This window comes from Lontra canadensis, unplaced genomic scaffold (assembly GCF_010015895.1).
Source record: "Lontra canadensis isolate GAN:19392208 unplaced genomic scaffold, GSC_riverotter_1.0 scaffold153, whole genome shotgun sequence".
Taxonomy (NCBI): domain Eukaryota; kingdom Metazoa; phylum Chordata; class Mammalia; order Carnivora; family Mustelidae; genus Lontra; species Lontra canadensis.
In genome coordinates, this window is record NW_022631147.1 from 358,921 (window position 1) to 379,958 (window position 21,038).

At 36.8% G+C, this 21,038-nt stretch overlaps 1 protein-coding gene and 1 non-coding gene across 12 annotated transcripts in view; both read left to right on the forward strand.

Moving 5' to 3' along the window:
- The window catches only part of ERC1 (ELKS/RAB6-interacting/CAST family member 1), a 563,354-nt gene that overhangs the window by 228,754 nt on the left and 313,562 nt on the right, over window positions 1–21,038 (forward strand). The gene's annotated exons all lie outside the window — the stretch shown is intronic.
- LOC116859315 lies at window positions 4,302–4,408 on the forward strand. The gene has a single exon (XR_004381132.1). It is a non-coding gene; the product is annotated as a U6 spliceosomal RNA (small nuclear RNA).

Below are 21,038 nucleotides of genomic sequence, written 5' to 3' on the forward strand. Positions count from 1 at the left end.
TTTCAAATGTGTTCCCAATTATACAGGCATTCTAATGCAAATGCCTATTAAATTTGATTTTACATTTCCAGAGATGATTATATCCAACTCTCTCTTCTCTTGTCAAATCTCCAAATTCCCTCCACTCTCCCCCTACCTCACAGCTGCTGACTTCACTTCATATTACAGTGAGAAAAATCCAAATCAGATGCCACTCACCGCATCTTCCCAGCATTAGATCTACCAGTTTATGTGCATCTGTACTGGTGTGTTTTGCATGTTCTTTTACAGTGGTGTCACTGTTCTAAGTTCAACACTACCACTTTTTCTCTTAATCCTATCCTAGTCCCCCAGTTCAAGGATGGTGCTTTCCTTTATTTTAGAAATTTTGCTCTCTCCTAGTGCCTTATTTAAGCATACTTCAACATTTCTATCCTCCGTCTTTGAAAGTCCCTCCCTTGACATGATGGTCCTTTCTAGCTGGCTCTCCCTTTTTCTCTTTTCCTGCTCAGTAAATCTTGTTAAAAAATTGACTGTATATAATTGCTATCAGAGTTTTCTCACCTTTCTTCAAGTTCATCAAGTCAGGCTTCTGTTTTATTTATTTTTTTTAAACTGTTTTTATCACTTCCCTGAAACTGCTTTTGCCAGGATGTCAGGTGGTGTATTTCCAGGTGCCAGGTCCAAAAGTTACTTTCTGTCACCTTACTTTTCCTTTCAGTATCATTCTGTCCACTCCCTTCTACCTTCTCCCTTCACTTCCTTGAAATACTATTTTCTTTTGGGATTTCTGACGACAGATTCTACTTATTTCATCTGTCCTTCATTTGTCATTTCTTCTCTGTTGTCATTTCTGGCTCACCCAAACTCCCTTAGAATTCACAGGGCTCCATTTTCAGCCCTGTTGTCTTTTTTATTACATATACATTTCTCAGAAGATGTCTTCAAGTCTTATGACTTCACGACTTTCAATATTGATCATGTATTTATGGCTCCCATCTATTGTGTATATGGGACATATCTGTCATGTATATACACATGTGTGTACACACATACACACACACGTAAGAAGCTCCAGAATAATATACTGTGGAGATAATTTCTCCATGATATCTTTAATTAGATATCAGACTTCACTTGGCCCAGAACGGATCTCTTTGTTTTGCCCTGCCTTTTCAAAACTTGTTTGCCAAATTCCCCAGTTTAATAAATGGTATCACCATTCATCCATTGCTTAACAATAAATCACCAACTAATTCCTAATTTGTCTCTCACTCCGTACATTAAAACTATAAGGAAGTCCTAATATATCTGAAATTCAACCTTTTCTGTCCATGCTTTCCTCCTGTAAGCATTATCTCTTGCTCAGACTACCAGAGTAGCTTTCTGACTGGTACCTTCTACTAGTCTCTTCTCCATAGCCAGCTAGACTGAACTCGTAAAGCTTACAGTAAATGCTGTCACTCCTTGCTTAAGGCCTTGCTGTGCTTCCCCCTTACACTGAGAATAAAATCCAAACTCCTTACCATGGTTTATGAGATTCTGCATCATCTGACTACTTGTCAGCTCTCTGACCCCACCACTTACTACTTCTCCTCACCATATCAACTTTAAAAAAAAAAATGAGCCAAGCTTTTGCTATGCTCAAAGTGTTTGTATTTATGTTCTCTCTACTTCTTCCTCCAGTTCCTTACATGGTGCACTTTTCACATCCTCCATGACAGTTCCTTAGTGATATCTACCCTGACCATTGTAGCTCAATAAACTATATCTCTATTCATGTATTCAGTATCTCTATTACATGGCTCAGTTTTATTTTTGCTATAGCACATGCCACTATGCTATGAGATGCTTCTTTTTTAGTTTATGTTGTTTTGCCTCTTTCAAAAATAAGTTCCATGAGACCAGTGAGCTCATACTCTATTCTCTTTCTTAAAACTGTTGGCATTCAGTAAGTATTTGCTAAATAGATAAGTGAAGGTTAGCTCTTTTCAGAAAAAATTGACAGTTGGGTTTAGAATGCATGCTGGGTTCCCCCCCGCCCCCTGCCATATATATGCTGCCAAAGCAAGCATGAGGATTTTTTGGTTTTTGTTTTAAGATATATTTATTTATTTGAAAGAGAGAGAGAACATGAGTGGTGGAAGGGGCAGAGGGAGAGGAAGAGAGAGAATCTCAAGCTGTCTCCCCCTTGAGCATAGAGCCCAACTTGGGGCTTGATCCCACCACCCATGAAATCATGACCTGAGCTAAAATCACCATTTGGTTGCTCAACTGACTGAGCCAACCAGGCATTCCAGAATGCATACTGGTTTAAAATTATAGACAGATGTTAACTTTATCTTAGTTGGTAGAAACTTGAATTTTTATTAGGTTATTTTTAATTACTTTTTAGGAGATACTCTTTTGTACTTTATGATACCAAGGGATTGCTTCCTAAAGCAGAACGTGGCGCACCTGGATGGTTCAGTTGGTTGCGTCCCCTCTTGGTTTTGGCTCAGGCTGTGATCTTAGAATCATGGGATCAGGCCCTACATTTGGCTCACTGCTCAGCTGGGAGTTAGCTTGAGATTCTTACTCCCTCTCCCTCTGCACCCTTCCAAATAAATAAATCAATCTTAAGGAAGGATAAAATAAAAGGCTTTTCAGTGACTTATAAACTTCTGCAGCAAGGATAAGCAAACTATGGGCCTTGTACCGTTTATATAGACTGCAAGCTAAGAATGGTTTTCATATATTTAAAATGGTTAAAAACAACAGAGAAGAATATGTGACATGGATTATAAATGGCTTACAAAGTGCATAATACTCTCTAGCTTTTTACCAAAAAACAAAAACAAAAAAAAAGTTTGCACACCCTTGCTGGAGGGTCTGGCCCTTCATTCCCTGTGTGACCTCATCTATCAGTATGCTATGTCTCCATCTACTTTGATCACATCAGCCAGGCACACTCTTAACATCAGAACTTTTGCATCTTCTGTTTCCTCTATATGGAACACTCTCTCCTTGATAGGTGCATAGCTGTGGCTTATTTCTCTTTTTCCTTTACATCTTTACTTAGATGTTCTATTCACAGTGTGGCTTTTCCCAAGCACTTCATTTATTTTTTATTTTTAAAAGATTTTATCACTTATTGACAGACACAGAGAGGGAACACAAGCAGGGGGAGTGGGAGAGGGAGAAGCAGGCTTCCTGCTGAGCAGGGAGCCCGATGGGGGGCTCAATCCCAGGACCCTGGGATCCTGACCTGAGCCAAAGGCAGATGCTTAATCAACTGAGCCACCCAGGCATACCCCGAGCACTTCATTTAAAATTGCAGTCTCACCCCCATTCCCTCTTTTTCTCTTATTTTTTTTCCACTGGATTTGTTACCACTGACATGCAGTGTATTTTACTTATATTCTCTAACAGAGAGAAGTTTGGGTTTTATTCTCAGTGTAAGGGGGGAGCACAGCAAGGCCTTAAGCAAGGATTGACAGGATTACTGTAAGCTTTAGGAGTTCAGTCTAGCTGGCTATGGAGAAGAGACTAGTAGAAGAGTAAAATATAGAAGTAAAGGTACCAATCAGAAAGCTACTCTGGTAGTCTGAGCAAGATAATGCTTCACAGGAGAACATGGACAGAAGTGGTTGAATTTCAGATATATTGGGACTTCCTTATAGATTTAATGTAGGGAGTGAGAGACGAATTAGGAATATTCCCCAAGTAATACCTAGCACATAGAAGCTTTCATGAAATATTCATTGAATTAATGGTAATGGATTAGAGTTTCTTTGAGATCAAAATTTTAAAAAGAGCTTTTAGGGCACCTGAGGGGCTCAGTCAGTTAAGCATCTGCCTTTGGCTCAGGTCATGATCTCAGGGTCCTGGGATAGAGTCTTGCATTGGGCTCCCTGCTTAGCAGGGAGAGGCAGACTCCTTCTCCCTCTGCCTCTGCTTCTCCCCCTGCTTGTGCTCTTTCATGCTCTCTGCCTGTCAAATAAATAAATATATATACACACACACACACACACACACACATATATATACACGTATATGTATATACGTATATATATGTATATACGTGTATATATATGTGTGTGTGTGTGTATATATATATTTTTTTTTAAAGAGCTTTCTGTCAAAAACATCAATTCCGTTAACTTTGAGTAACTGCTGTGAGTTAGGCCTTGCCTCAGATATGTGGAAATACATAATATAAGGTCCTTTCCTACAAGGTGACTAGTGTAGTAGTGAGAACAAACATGGAAATAAGTGAAATTAAATATAAGATGGGACTAATCATGGTGCTTTTCCCTTGCTGATTAAAAGCTGTTGAATTGGTGCTGGCTTTGGCAGTACATGTACTAAACTTTGAACAATACAGAGGAGATTAGCATAGCCCCTACAAAAGGATGACAGGCAGATTTGTGAAATGTTCCATATATAAAACAAAAACTGTTGATCATTTAAAGCATTTTTTGTAAAATTTAACAGTGTTTATATAAAACTCCACATTGTTAATGATTTTATATTCTTTTTTTATGATTTTTATATTCTGTATTGAATATGATTTTATATTCTGTATTTCTTTTTTTTTAATCATGGCTTATTATCTGTAGATTGTTAAGGATACAGTGCCATAAAGATAAAAATCCCTCCTTAAAGCAGCTCTTAAACATTGTCATTAGACATAAAACATGTAAAACTATTATTTAGTTTCTTATATACTTTTGGGGATGGTATCATATGAAATTGATATATATTTTTAAAGATTTTATTTACTTATTTGACAGAGAGAGCACAAGCAGCGGGAGTGGCAGGCAGAGGGAGAGGGAGAAGCAGATTTCCCACTAAGTGGGGAGCCCTGTGTGGGGCTCAATCCCAGGACCATGGGATCATGACCTGAGCTGAAGGCAGACACTTAACTGACTGAGCCACCCAGGCACTCCTGAAATGGATATTTTTTAAGCCAAGTGTAGGTGTTTAGGTAGTATTATGAAATTTCACATCTTAGTTTTTATATTAAGTGAGTGTTAATGGAGCTGTTCTCAGGAAGGTAGAAGGAGAGGGAGTGTGTGTGTGTGTGTGTGTGCACACATGCAATATCTGTATATTCTCTCTCTAGCATTTTGGACATTATATAGATGTTTAATAGGTAATACTATATCAGGATAATTTTGCTTCTAAGTAGCATATTTTTAAGCTCTTTTCCTTTTTTTTGAAGATTTATTTATTTATTTTAGAGAGAGAGCGTGAGACGAGCAGGGGAAGGGACAGAGGGAGAGGGAGAGAGAGAAAATCTCAAGCAAACTCTGCACTGAGTGTGGGGCCTGACACAGGGTTCAAACTCATGCCCCTGAGATCATGACTTTAGCTGAAATCAAGAGTTGAATGCTCAACTGATTGAGCCACCCAGGTGTCCCTTTTAAGCTCTTTTTCTAGCTTAAACTTATTTTTTCTAGTGAAAACACAAATTGCTGAGTCAGGTTTGATTTTTGGTATTTTTTTTTGAACCTGACAATAATAGCATTCTATTTTTTTCTTAAATTTACATGGGAGATTTTTATGTTGGGTAACCTATTATGTATGTATTATGTGTGTCTTTTTGACAAAGGAAAAGCCATTAGACATGTAGTTTCTGAAAAAAGTGTTGATGGCTTCTTAACAAAATGGAAGTTTTGAAGGAGAACAAGAATTATTCCTTTCTAGTTTTTCTTAGGCGCTTAAAGATAAGGAAAGTGTTCAGTTTTCATTGCATTGTAATGTTAACTGTATTTTCCCTAAACTCTGTTGTTTTGGGTAGATTTATCAATAGAGGGGATGTAGTTAGTTTCCTTTTTATGCATGTGTTGAACAAATATTTAATGAGCATCTGTACTCTAGGAGGAACTATGCTAGGTGTTATGAATTAGGAAAATGTAGCAAACATGGACCTTGAACTCTAGGAAAGCATTTTCATTCCTTTTTCTTTTTCTTTTTTTTTTTTTTAAGATTAAAAAAAATTTTAAATAATCTCCACATCCATTGTGGGGCTCAAACTTACAACCCCAAGATCTAGAGTCATAGGCTCCACTGACTGAGGTAGCCAAGCACCCTTAGGAAGACATTTTCATAGATATAATGAGATATAAATCTGGTTCACAGTAATATAGCAACAATAATAGGAACAAATTAACATGTCATAAGTTATATTTAGTTAAAGTGGATGCAGGAGCTGAGAGGGATCAGTAGTAGTTATGGCCTAACAGATTTACCTAAGTTTGGGTTTGAATTTTAAGAGGCAGAGACTGAGGGAACAATGACAAAGTAAATAGGGCCAGATTTAGTAGATCTGATGTGATCCTGAGAATTCTGTATTTTCAGCAAGCTCCCACATGATGCTAATGATATGTATTCATATAAAACTTCATGTGACAGAGACCAGTAGAGATCAGACTGTCTTTTCCATTTTTGCTTTTTTCTCTTCTTACCCATTAATTTATTTATGTCTGTGTGAGAGTGGAGAGTGTTCAGTCTATTATTCATCATTTCGTTGTTAAAATAGTTGAGAACTCATCAATTGAGAATCAGATTTTAAAGGATTAATTCATTTATGAATCTCCTTTCTCCTTTTCCTGCTTGAAGAATAATAAAAATATAAGTTCACTTAGAATTTAACTCCAATTAATTAATTCAGGCATAATAGCAGTCTGAGAGAGTTTACAAAAAAATCTATACTAAACCATTTAAATCCTTTTCTTTCTGTTTGCACTTTAAGGTATGGATTTACTAACATATTTGGATTTTCTTGTCAATTTGGATTTAAATCAAATTATATATTGATCTGTTTATAAGTAAAGAAAAGGTAATTTCATGTTTCAGAGGTTTCTTTTTGTCTCAGAATATTTATTTCTGAATATACATTGTAGTAACATCTTTTATTTTTACTTTTAACATATGTTTTGATGATACTGCCTTTTGTATTCTTTACCTAAGAAACAGTATTGAAAAGGATATTAGTGAGATAAGAAGTTGGGTGTATTCATTCCCTCTAGTTAATTTGTGAATTCAGAACTCTGCATACACTCGTGCTTGTGTGTGCACACATACATAATACAAGGAGGTGGGGTAGAAAAGACAATAGGAGAGAGATTGATTTAATCCTCTTAACAATTTTCAGTACTTTTCTTAGTTCTCTGACCAGATAAAATCATTTTATTTTCATATTTAATTATCCCTTATTCTGTACAGTGAAAATGTAGAAGTAATAGCCAGAAAACTATGATAAAGAAAGGAAATTGAAGGTATAAAAAGAAAACCTTAGGAAGTAGAAAATTAAAGTTAAAAAAAAATAAGGGAAACTTAAATGTGCCATACTTGGACTACCTTCTATTAGTGTGATACAGAAGACCCTATTTTGAGATAAAACTGTATCTCATTTTTTTTAATGTTTTTTATTTTTTTATAATTTTTTTTCATATTTTTAATTTATTTGACAGAGAGAGATCAGAAGTAGGCAGAGAGGGCGCCTGGGTGGCTCAGTGGGTTAAGCCGCTGCTTTCGGCTCAGGTCATGATCTCAGGGTCCTGGGATCGAGTCCCGCATCGGGCTCTCTGCTCAGCAGGGAGCCTGCTTCTCTCTCTCTCTCTCTCTCTCTCTCTCTCTCTGCCTGCCTCTCTGTCTACTTGTGATATCTCTCTGTCGAATAAATAAATAAAATCTTTAAAAAAAAAAAAAAAAAAAGAAGTAGGCAGAGAGGCAGGCAGAGAGGAGGAAGCAAGGCTCCCTGCTGAGCAGAGAGCCCGATGTGGGACTCGATCCCAGGACCCTGAGATCATGACCTGAGCCGAAGGCAGAGGCTTAACCCACTGAGCCACCCATGTGCCCCCCGTATCTCATTTTTAAAAATGTATGTATTTATGTATTTGTTTTAGAGAGCATGCATGTGTGTGCATGTGAGCAGGGGGAGGGGTAGAGGGTGAAGGAGAGAATCTCAAGTAGGCCCTGTGCCAAACAGGGAGCCCCATGGAGGGCTTGATCTCATGACCTAACCTGAGCTGAAATCAAGAGTCTGCTGCTTAACCAACTGAGCCACCCAGGTGCCCACATGTCTCATTTTTAAAAAACATAACTTTAAAATGTTTTTTAAAAAATTTTGTCTATTGGGGCATCTGGGTGACTCAGGTCATGGTCTCAGGGTTGTGAGATCAAGCTCTGAATCAGGCTCCACACTCAGCTTGGAGTCTGCTTGGGATTCTTTCCCTCATCTTTCCCTCTCCCTCTGTTTCTCCCCCAAACTGTGTGCTCTGTCTCTCTCTCCAAAATAAATAAAATATATAAAAAGCATTTTGTCTATTTTAGAAAATTTAGAAACTACAGAAAACCATTAGGAAAAAATTAAAAACAGCTTAAGTTTTTAACTTTTTAGTATTTTAATTTTTAGTTTTTTTGGTTATATGTGTGTGTGTGCACATGCATACATGTATGTTTAGGATCATGCTTTGAATTCAGCTTGGTATTCTATATTTGTTTCTTAGCATTTTATCATGTCTTTTTGGAGTGGATGGAGATAATCATTAAAATTCTGTGACCAGTATTTTGAAAATCAGAAATAACATTTTTGGTTTTTAAACACACACTACAAGTTGGATTGGAATGGTTGTTGGGATAGGGTAGGGACAGTGGGATTTTTTAATTCTCTTTTCTGAAATACAGCTAAAAACATCCTGAACTAGATCTGTGACTTGAGGGTAAAGTCAGAAATTTAAAAAAATCGTTAGCTCTCAGATAATAATTATGATAAAAAGTGCTGAAGAGTGAAATGGGTTTTAATTGGATCAAATGTTAAGCATATAAAGTTGGCCCTCGAACCAAAAAATACACAGGTAATTTTAATTAGGTTTCTTACTCCATGTAACCAAGTCACCAGGTTGCTGCAGGCATTAGTGGTTGCTAGCACCATCTGGAATAATGCATATATGTAGAGTGAGAAGAATTATATGCCAGGTGAGATTTTTTTCTCTCTTAAAACAGAGTGTGAAATGTTTGTACCTAGTAAAGCAATGTTATGAGGAATTTAATTTTGAGAAAGAGCAGTTTGATTCATGAAAACAATTTTGCTTCATTTTTTTTTTTTGGCCTTTTTAAATGCAAAATACCAATCTGTTTTTTCCATTAGTTGATATAATTGATATCAGACTAACAAAAATGGAATTATTAGCATAGAAAATTATATAATGTGGAGGGTGAAATATAAACATGACTTACGTTTCTATTTCTTTTACTGGTAACTATGTTTATTATATTCTCTGTGGTTGAATCTTCCTGTGAATAGTCAAGATAGCAGAAAGTACAGATCTGAAATGTGACCTTGGCATAGCTTATTAGTATGTACTTCCATTAGAGAATGACTTTTTATCCTACTATTGATGTCATTAATATACTATTTGATTTTGAATAATTTTTTTAGTTAAAATTCTATGCTGAAGAAACATTTAGAAATTATTTTTAAAAATTTTGTTGCCTATAGGTAGGATCATATTCAGATCAACCTAAAAGAGAATGTGTGTTTTCAAAACCTTGTAGAGAGGATTCCACAGTTACGTTTTTGACAGTATTATTAACTATATTCTTTGAGAAACCTTCATTAGAGAAAACAATAAAAATGCCACAATTCTTTCATTAATTTTATAAATGTATAGTTAAGCTGGAGGAAAGTAAAGAAATTTATAGGGGTAAGTATACAAAATATAAAAAATAGGGTTTGTCTTGTGACAAAATTGGTTTAACATTGGAAAATCTCAAAGATGTCAATAAAATAAGCATTCATGTATTCACAACTAAAATGACAACTTTTGGCAGACAAGGAAAGATTAAAAAGTTCCCACAGAAAAAAAGTTAACAGGTATTCTAATCAATTATGAAATGTAAAAAGCATTTTGTTGAATCAAGAGAAGGACAAAGATACTCACTCTCACTACTTCTTTTCATCATGGTTCTGGAAATTCTAGGAAGTTCAATAAGAAAAGATAAAAAGAATGAAAGATTGAAAAAAATCCTGAAATAGCCAAAAGAATACACAGAAAAATTATTAGCAGAAACATTTACCAAGATAGTTCCATTTAAACCCACATATTGAAATCAAATGCATGTCTGCATGCCAGCAAGAAAACATTAGAATAAAATTAATTTAATAAACTATATCACCGGAATAATTTATTTAGGAAAGGTTCATCTGGGTTTGGGACTATTAGATGAAAAGTTGATGAAAGGTGAATTTTATAGACAGATGAGAAGGCTGTTACTACCTTAATACATTGATGAATCCTAGCTTTGTTAAGAATGGGAAAACCGGACATTACATGCTTTCCTGTGTGAGGCAATATGAAATATATAGTGCCATTATTTAGTATTATGACTTACAGAGTTAAAACTGAATCTGGTCAAGTCTTTCAAGCTAAATCTCAGTATCTATAGAAAAGGAAAGGCAGGAAATGAGTTAAATGACTCCATGAAGAAACAGACAAATAACCCAAAATGTAAGTCATTTTACAAGAAAAACTGAAATCTGTTTCTTTAAGAAGTCAGTGGCATTTTAAAAAGGGGGCAGAGAAAGAAGTGAGGGACTTTTCTCTAGATTAATAGAACTTTGGAGGATTTAACAAACACAATGCTGTGGACCTTTAATGAATTCTGATTCAAACAAGCCAACTGTGAAAAGATTTATTTTGAGTTGAATGGGGACCATTGAATATGTATTGGACATTAGATAACAATGAATTGTTAATTTTGTCAATACTTACATTGTTGAAAACTACTCTTGGGAGTACTTTTTATAAGGAACTTTGTAATGACATGGTGTCTGAAATTTAAAATGACAACAAAACATATAAGGTACCTAGGAATAAAATAAACAAAATAAAGTCTTTTATTGAAGAAATTAAAACACTTGTTGAAAACAAAGGATAAAGATAACTAAATAACTAGAGAGACATACCATGTCAATGAATTGAAAGGTTCAAGAGCATGAATGTGTCTGTTCTTTCCATATTGATTTGTAGATTCAGTACAGTTTCAATAGAAATCCCAAAAGGTGGCTGCTGAGTTTTGATTGCTCTAGTTGACTGGTTGATTGGCTGGTTTTGCAGAGTTTGATAGCCTGATTCTGAATTAATTAATTAATTAATTTATTTTTAATTTTTTAAAATTTTTTTATTTTTTTTACTGGTTCTGAAATTTATATGAGAAGTCTAAAGTCCAGGAAACACTAAAATGGTCCTAAATAAGAACAAGGTAGGCAGGCTTGCCTGAAATAACTATATTGAGATTTCGTATAAAGGCATAATAATTAAGGAAATATAGATTTGGCACAGAAATTCGCAAAGATACCAGAGAGCCACAAAATAGAAACATGTGTTTTCAGAAACTTTCTATATGACAGTTGTGACAATGCATGTTAGTGCTGCTAGGACGATTAGTTATCAATATATGTAAAAAATGAAATTTTATTCTTACCTCATGTCATACCTGAAAAATGAAATTATGTCTTTAGTTCATACCATATACAGCATCAGTGTCAAATGGATTAATGACTTCAGTGTGAAAGACAAAATTACAAAATTTTTAAGAGAATATCTTTATGAAGTTGGGATAGGGAAGATACAGTGAAAAAATCACAAAATTGCAAACCGTAAAGAAGATTGGTACATTTGATACAATAAAAAATTTAAAATTTTATAATTAAAAAATAACATAAAGGTAATTCATAGATTGGAAGAAAATATTTGTATAACATATAATAGATAAGGGATTATTATACAAAATACATAAAATATACTTATAAGTCATTAAGAAAAAGATACCTAATTAAAAAATGGGCAGAAGATAATAAGTAGCTATATCACAGATGTAGAAACAGGAATGGCCAAATACCATATGGAAAGATGTTCAGAACTACTGGGGAAGATGGCAGAGTAGGAGGGCCCTAAGCTCACCTCATCCAATGGATACATCTAGATAACAGCCACATAATTGTACATAACCCAGAAAATGACCTGACGACTGATAGAACAGACTCTCTGTAGCTAAATGTAGAGAAGAGGCCACATTGAAGAGGGTAGGAAGGGTGGAAAAGTGGTCAGCAGCTAAAGGGACCCACGGGGTTTTCTGTGGGAGGGAGGGAAGGATGCCTGAGATGTGCAGAAGTCAAAGAAACAGACTCTCACACTAGGAATTCCAAAAACATTTGTCTTTGAAAAACAGAGGTGCTGAATTTCATGAATTCTTCTAGACAGTGGGGTTTAAAAATCTGGAAATCTGAAAATCAGCAGACTCATGGGAGAGCCGGTAGAGTGAGAGGAACCTGAGTCCCCACTTTCAAAGAGATAGCACAATAAATAGCTCCCTAGAGATACAGTGTAGAAGCAGCAGTTTTAAAAACACATGGGGTGGGGCACCTGGGTGGCTTAGTTGGTTAAGCGGCTGCCTTCGGCTCAGATCATGATTCCAGGGTCCTGGGATCAAGCCCCGCATCGGGCTCCCTGCTCAGCAGAGAGCCTGCTTCTCTCTCTCTCCCTCCGACTGCTGTTCTGCTTACTTGTGCTCTCTGTCATATAAACAAATAAAATCTTAAAAAAAAAAAAAAAAGGAAGAAAAATACATGGGGTATACTGGAGGGAGATTTGTTTACTAATCTCAGAGTGTGTGCTGGAAGGAGAAGCATCTGCATGAGATTTCTCCAGGAATGAAGAAGCTATTGGACACCATTTCCCTACACAACCCAGAAGCATAAACACATGGCCACCTGTGGGAACAAGTATGGAAACCACTTAAGGCTTTCAGTTGACTTTACAGTAGAAACTTTGCAGGCCAGAAGGGAGTGGCATGATATATTCAAAGTCCTGAAAGAAAAAAACTTGCAGCCAAGAATACTTTATCTAGCAAGGCTATTATTCAGAATAGAAGGAGAGATGAAGAGTTTTTCCCAAACAAAAAGTAAAGGAATTCATGACCACTATACCAGTCTTAGAAGAAATGTTAAAGGGGACTGAATGGAAAAGAAAGACCATAAGAGTAAAAGAAATAAAAGAGTAAACACAATAGAATTAAGTGTATCTATAAAAATCAGCCAAAGGATTCACACAATAAAGAGATGTAAAGTATGATACTGTATACCTAAATGTGGGAAGTAGTAAAGAATGAGCTCAAACTTAAGTGACCATCAACTTAATATAGACTGTTACATGCATACGATGTTGTATATAAGCCTAATGGTAATCATAAAGCAAAAACTGATAATAGATACGTAAAGAATAAAGAGAAAGGAAGCCAAATGTATCACTAAAGAAAGTCAACAAATTGTGAGAGCAAGAGAAGAACTACAAAAACAACCATAAAACATGTAACAAAATAGCAATAAATACATACCTATCAAAAATTACTTTCAATATCAATGGACTAGATGCTCCATTCAAAAGATACAGGGTGACAGAGTAGATTAAAAAAAAGCAAGACCCATCTGTGTGCTACCTACCAGAGATTCATTTCAGACCTGAAGACACATGCAGATTGGAAGTGATGGGATAGAAAAGCACTTATCATGCAAACCAAAATGAAAAGAAAGCTGAGGTAGCAATACTTTTATCAGACAAAATAGACTCTAAGGCTGTAATAAGAGACAAAGAAGGACACCATATCATTATAAAGGGAATAATTCAACAAGAAGGCATAGCAATTGTGGCAATTGTAAATATGTATGCACCCGATGTGGCAGTACCCAGATACATAAAACAGCTAATAAACATAAAGGAAATAATTGATAGTAATGGGACTTCAACTTCAATTGATAGAAGGGACTTCAACACCCCATTTATATCAATGGACAGATCATCTAAACAGAAAATAATAAGGAAATGGTGGCTATGAAGGACACATTGGACCAGACGGATCTAACAGATATATTCAGAACGTTTCATCCTAGAACAGTAGAATACACCTTTTTTTCAAGTGCGCATGGTTACGTTCTTCAGAATGGATCACATATTAGGCCACAAAACAAGTCTCAACAAATTCAAAAAGGTCGAAGTCCTACGATGTCATTTCCAACCACAACACTATGGAACTGGAAATCAACCATAAGAAAAAATCTGGAAAGACTACATATCCATGGAGGCTAAACAACATGCTGTCAAACAATGAATGGATCAGCCATGAAATCAAAGAGGAAATAAAAAAATATATGAAGACAAACATAAATGAAAAGACAGCAGTCGAAAATCTTTAGGATGCGGCAAAAACAGTTCTAAGAAGAAAGATTATAGCAATATAGGCCTACCCCAAGAAGCAAGAAAAACCTCAACTAACCCTCCTGTAAGAGCTAGGAAAAGAAGAACAAACAAAACTCAAAACCAGTAGAAGGAAGGAAATAATAAATAGTAGAGCAGAAATAAATGTAAATTAAAAAAGACACCAACAGAACAAATCAACGAACCCAGGAGCTGGTTCCTGGAAAAGATCAACAGGATTGATAAACCTTTAACTTGTCTCCCCACCAAAAGAGAGGACTCAGATAAACAAAATCAGAAATGAAAGCGATATAACAACTGAAACAACAGAAATACAAGGGTTATAAGAGATATTTTGAAAAATTATATGCCAACAAATTGGATAACCTAGAAGAAATGGGTAAATTCCTAGAAATATATAATTTATAAAACTGAAATAAGAAGAAATAGAAAATTTGAACACATTGATTACCAGCAATGAAATTAAGACAGTAATTAAAACCTCCCAACAAACAAAAGTTCATGACTGGAGACTTTTAGAGATGATTTCTACCAAACATTTAAAGAAGAATCCATACCTATTCTTCTCCAAACTATTCAAAGAAACAGAAAAGAAAGAAAAGAAAGCTTCCAAATTCATTCTGTGAGGCCAGTACTATCCTGATACCAAAACCAGTTAAAGACTCTACTAAAAAAGAGAACTGCAAGCCAGTAACTCTGATGAATGTAGATATAAAAATCCTCAATAAAGTACTATCAAACAAAATCCAACAATACATTAAAAAAAAATCATTATCACCAAGCGGGATTTATTCCTTGGAAAGAAGAGTAGTTTAATTCATAAACTAATGAGATACGTCACATCAACAAGAGAAAGGATAAAAAACTGCATGATCATTTCAATACATGGAGAAGAAGCTTTTGACAAAGTACAACATTCATTCATGATAAAACTCCGAATGAAGTGGATTTTCAGGGACCATACTTCAACATAAAAAAAGGCCATATATGAAAAACCCACCACAGACATCATACTCAAATGAGGAAAAGGTGAGAGCTTTTCTCCTAAGCTCAGGAACAAGACAAGGATATCCATTCTCACCCTTTCATTCTGGAAATTAATAGGCTGGATTTAATAGGCTGTGTGTAATAGACAAGTTGGGGGAGTCTTGCCTTAGTGTGTCCTGCCATCTCCAGGAGGCTGCCAGGGTACTCTTTTTTTCTCTCTGTCAAGTCACTTTCTTTTGGTGGCTCTTGCCACCATGATGGCAGTGAGGTCTGGGGACTGGAGACAGTCTGTCCCCAGAACCACAGCACAAATTCCTTGCCAGGGCCCGATGCAGAGGCTGCTGCGGTCCCTGCTGTGAGAACTTGCTTGTCTCCGCTCATCGTTTCTTCACATTCCATGTTACAGAACATCTGCACCACAAGAAGGGTCTGGTGGAGGCGGATTTAACCCCTTGTTTTACAAAGGATCATGTAAAGTCATTGAAGTTGTGAAAGTCTATTTTTTTCCCCTGTAAATTTATTTTTCACACAATATAAGAAACATCAACGACCGGATCTGTCCTCCCTCCTCTTTCCCCTTCACCTAAGATCTTCATTCCCGTTTTTATTGTCTTTGTGTTCAGAGTAAACTAGGTGACTTATTTGTACAAAATGTTATTTTGCCACAAGAGACAGTAATAAAAGATTTTCACAGTAAAAACAAACAAAAAAAAAATAGTACTGGAAATCCTAACCATAGCAGTCAGACAACAAAAAGAAGAGGCATCCAAATTGTCAAGGAAGAAATAAAACTTCTATTTGCATGTGACATGATACTGTATACAGAAAGCCCTAAAGATACCACCAAAAACCTTCTAGAACTGGTAAATGAATTCAGTAAGGTCACAGTATACAAAAGCAATATATAGAAATCTGTTGCATTTCTATACATAGAAGCAGAAAGAGAAAAAATAGTCCCTTACACAGTTGTACTAAAATATAAAATACCTAGGAATAAACTTAACTAAAGAGGTCAAAAGCCTATAATCTGAAAACTATAAAACATTGACGAAGGAAATGGAAGATAACACTAACAAATGAGAAGATACTCCACGCTCATGGACTGGAGGAACAAATACTGTGAAAGTGTCCATACAGCTGAAGTAATGTATAGATATAATGCAATCCCTATGAAAATATCCATTATATTTTTCAGAGTTAGAACAACTGATCCTAAAACTTGTGTGGAACACAAATTACCCTGAATAGCCAAAGTGATCTTGAAAAAGAACAAAACTAGAGATGACACAATCCCAGATTTCAAGATGTAGTACAAACTTGTAGTAATCAAAACAGTATGGTACTGGCATAAAAATGGATACATAGATCAATGGAACAGAATAAAAAACCCAGAAATAAACCCACAATTACATCATCAATTAATTTATAAAGGAGGCAAGAATATGTATGGTGAAAAAGTCTGTTTAACAAATGGTGTTGGGGGAGGAGGAGTCAAGATGGCGGAGAAGTAGCAGGCTGAGACTACTTCAGGTAACGGGAGATCAGCTAGATAGCTTATCTAAAGATTGCAAACACCTACAAATCCAATGGGAGATCGAAGAGAAGAAGAACAGCAATTCTAGAAACAGAAAACCACTTTCTGAAAGGTAGGACTGGCGGAGAACTGAATCCAAAGGGACGGGAAGATAGACCCTGGGGGGAGGGGCCAGCTCCCGGCAAGCAGCGGAGCAACAGAGCACAAAATCAGGACTCTTAAAAGTCTGTTCCGCTGAGGGACATCGCTCCAGAGGCTTAACTGGGGTGAAACCCACGCGGGGCCAGTGTGGCCTCAGGTCCCGCAGGGTCACAGAAGGATCGGGGTGTCTGAGTGTCGCAGAGCTTGCAGGTATTAGAATGGGGAAGCCGGCTACAGAGACAGAGCCGAGGAGTGAGCTCACAGCTCGGGCCTACCTTGAACTGGTCGCAGGCTCGGTGAGCTCGGAGCGCGGCCGGAGGCCAGGGTGACGGGAGTAATTGGGCGCTGTTCTCTGAGGGCGCACTGAGGAGTGGGGCCCGGGCTCTCGGCTCCTCCGGGCCGGAGACTGGGAGGCCGCCATCTTCATTCCCGTCCTCCGGAACTCTACGGAAAGCGCTCAGGGAACAAAAGCTCCCGAAAGCGAACCCGAGCGGATTACTCAGCCCGGCCCCTGGTAAGGGCGGTGCAACTCTGCCTGGGGCAAAGACACTTGAGAATCACTACAACAGGCCCCTCCCCCAGAAGATCAACAAGAAACCCAGCCAGGACCAAGTTCACCTACCAAGGAGTGCAGTTTCAATACCAAGGAGAACAGCGGAATTCCAGAGGAGGAGAAAGCAAAGCACGGAACTCATGGCTTTCTCCCCATGATTCTTTAGCCTTGCAGTTAATTTAATTTTTTCTTTTTCGATTTTTTTTCTCTTCTTCTGCTAAATTTTTTTAACTTTTACCCTTTTCTTTTTTAACGTTTTTAAACTAGTTTATCTAATATATATATATTTTTTCCTTTTTATATTTTTTCATTATTGGTTTTCTTTTTTTATTTGTTTCTTTTTTCTTTCTTTCTTTTTTTTTTTTTTCTTTCTGAACCTCTTTTTATCCCTTTTCTCCCCCCTCACGATTTGGGATCTCTTCTGATTTGGCTAAAGCATATTTTCCAGGGGTTGTTGCCACCCTTACAGTATTTTACTTGTTCCTTCATATACTCTTATCTGGACAAAATGACAAGGCGGAAAAATTCACGACAAAAAAAAGAATAAGAGGCAGTACCAAAGGCTAGGGACCTAATCAATACAGACATTGGTAATATGTCAGATCTAGAGTTCAGAATGACGATTCTCAAGGTTCTAGCTGGGCTCGAAAAAGGCATGGAAGATATTAGAGAAACCCTCTCGGGAGATATAAAAGCCCTTTCTGGAGAAATAAAAGAACTAAAATCTAACCAACTTGAAATAAAAAAAGCTATCAATGAGGTGCAATCAAAAATGAAGGCTCTCACTGCTAGGATAAATGAGGCAGAAGAAAGAATTAGCGATATAGAAGACCAAATGACAGAGAATAAAGATGCTGAGCAAAAGAGGGACAAACAGCTACTGGACCACGAGGGCAGAATTCGAGAGATAAGTGACACCGTAAGACGAAACAACATTAGAATAATTGGGATTCCAGAAGAAGAAGAAAGAGAGAGGGGAGCAGAAGGTATATTGGAGAGAATTATTGGAGAGAATTTCCCCAATATGGCAAAGGGAACAAGCATCAAAATCCAGAAGGTTCAGAGAACCCCCCTCAAAATCAATAAGAATAGGTCCACACCCCGTCACCTAATAGTAAAATTTACAAGTCTTAGTGACAAAGAGAAAATCCTGAAAGCAGCCCGGGAGAAGAAGTCTGTAACATACAATGGTAAAAATATTAGACTGGCAGCAGACTTATCCACAGAGACCTGGCAGGCCAGAAAGAGCTGGCATGATATATTCAGAGTACTAAACGAGAAAAACATGCAGCCAAGAACACTATATCCAGCTAGGCTATCATTGAAAATAGAAGGAGAGATTAAAAGCTTCCAGGACAAACAAAAACTGAAAGAATTTGCAAACACCAAGCCAGCTCTACAGGAAATATTGAAAGGGGTCCTCTAAGCAAAGAGAGAGCCCAAAAGTAGTAGATCAGAAAGGAACAGAAACAATATACAATAACAGTCACCTTACAGGCAATACAGTGACACTAAATTCATATCTCTCAATAGTTACCCTGAATGTTAATGGGCTAAATGCCCCAATCAAAAGACACAGGGTATCAGAATGGATAAAAAAACAAAACCCATCTATGTGCTGCCTACAAGAAACTCATTTTAAACCCGAAGACACCTTCAGATTTAAAGTGAGGGGGTGGAAAAGAATTTACCATGCTAATGGACATTAGAAGAAAGCAGGAGTGGCAATCCTTATATCAGATCAAGTAGATTTTAAGCCAAAGACTATAATAAGAGATGAGGAAGGACACTATATCATACTCAAAGGGTCTGTCCAACAAGAAGATCTAACAATTGTAAATATCTATGCCCCTAACGTGGGAGCAGCCAACTATATAAACCAATTAATAACAAAATCAAAGAAACACATCGACAATCATACAATAATAGTAGGGGACTTTAACACTCCCCTCACTGAAATGGACAGATCATCCAAGCAAAAGAGCAACAAGGAAATAAAGGCCTTAAATGACACACTGGACCAGATGGACATCACAGATATATTCAGAACATTTCATCCCAAAGCAACAGAATACACATTCTTCTCTAGTGCACATGGAACATTCTCCAGAATAGATCACATCCTTGGTCCTAAAACAGGTCTCAACCGGTATCAAAAGATTGGGATCATTCCCTGCATATTTTCAGACCACAATGCTCTGAAGCTTGAACTCAATCACAAGAGGAAATTTGGAAAGAACCTAAATACATGGCGACTAAACAGCATCCTTCTAAAGAATGAATGGGTCAACCAGGAAATTAAAGAAGAATTGAAAAAATTCATGGAAACAAATGATAATGAAAACACAACTGTTCAAAATCTGTGGGACACAACAAAGGCAGTCCTGAGAGGAAAATATATAGCGGTACAAGCCTTTCTCAAGAAACAAGAAAGGTCTCAGGTACACAACCTAACCCTACACCTAAAGGAGCTGGAGAAAGAAAAAGAAAGAAACCCTAAACCCAGCAGGAGAAGAGAAATCATAAAGATCAGAGCAGAAATCAATGAAATAGAAACCAAAAAGACAATAGAACAAATCAACGAAACCAGGAGCTGGTTCTTTGAAAGAATTAATAAGATTGATAACCCCCTGGCCAGACTTATCAAAAAGAAAAGAGAAAGGACCCAAATAAATAAAATCATGAATGAAAGAGGAGAGATCACAACGAACACCAAAGAAATACAGACAATTATAAGAACATAATATGAGCAACTCTATGCCAACAAATTTGACAATCTGGAAGAAATGGATGCATTCCTAGAAACATATAAACTACCACAACTGAACCAGGAAGAAATAGAAAGCCTGAACAGACCCATAACCAGTAAGGAGATTGAAACAGTCATCAAAAATCTCCAAACAAACAAAAGCCCAGGGCCAGACGGCTTCCCGGGGGAATTCTACCAAACATTTAAAGAAGAACTAATTCCTATTCTTCTCAAACTGTTCCAAAAAATAGAAATGGAAGGAAAACTTCCAAACTCATTTTATGAGGCCAGCATCACCTTGATCCCAAAACCAGACAAGGATCCCATCAAAAAAGAGAACTACAGACCAATATCCTTGATGAACGCTGATGCAAAAATTCTCACCAAAATACTAGCCAATAGGATTCAGCAGTACATTAAAAGGATTATTCACCACGACCAAGTGGGATTTATTCCAGGGCTGCAAGGTTGGTTCAACATCCGCAAATCAATCAATGTGATAAAACACATTAATAAAAGAAAGAACAGGAACCATATGATACTCTCAATAGATGCTGAAAAAGCATTTGACAAAGTACAGCATCCCTTCCTGATCAAAACTCTTCAAAGTGTAGGGATAGAGGGCACATACCTCAATATTATCAAAGCCATCTATGAAAAACCCACTGCAAATATCATTCTCAATGGAGAAAAACTGAAAGCTTTTCGTCTAAGGTCAGGAACACGGCAGGGATGTCCGTTATCACCACTGCTATTCAACATAGTACTAGAAGTCCTAGCCTCAGCAATCAGACAACAAAAAGAAATTAAAGGCATCCAAATCGGCAAAGA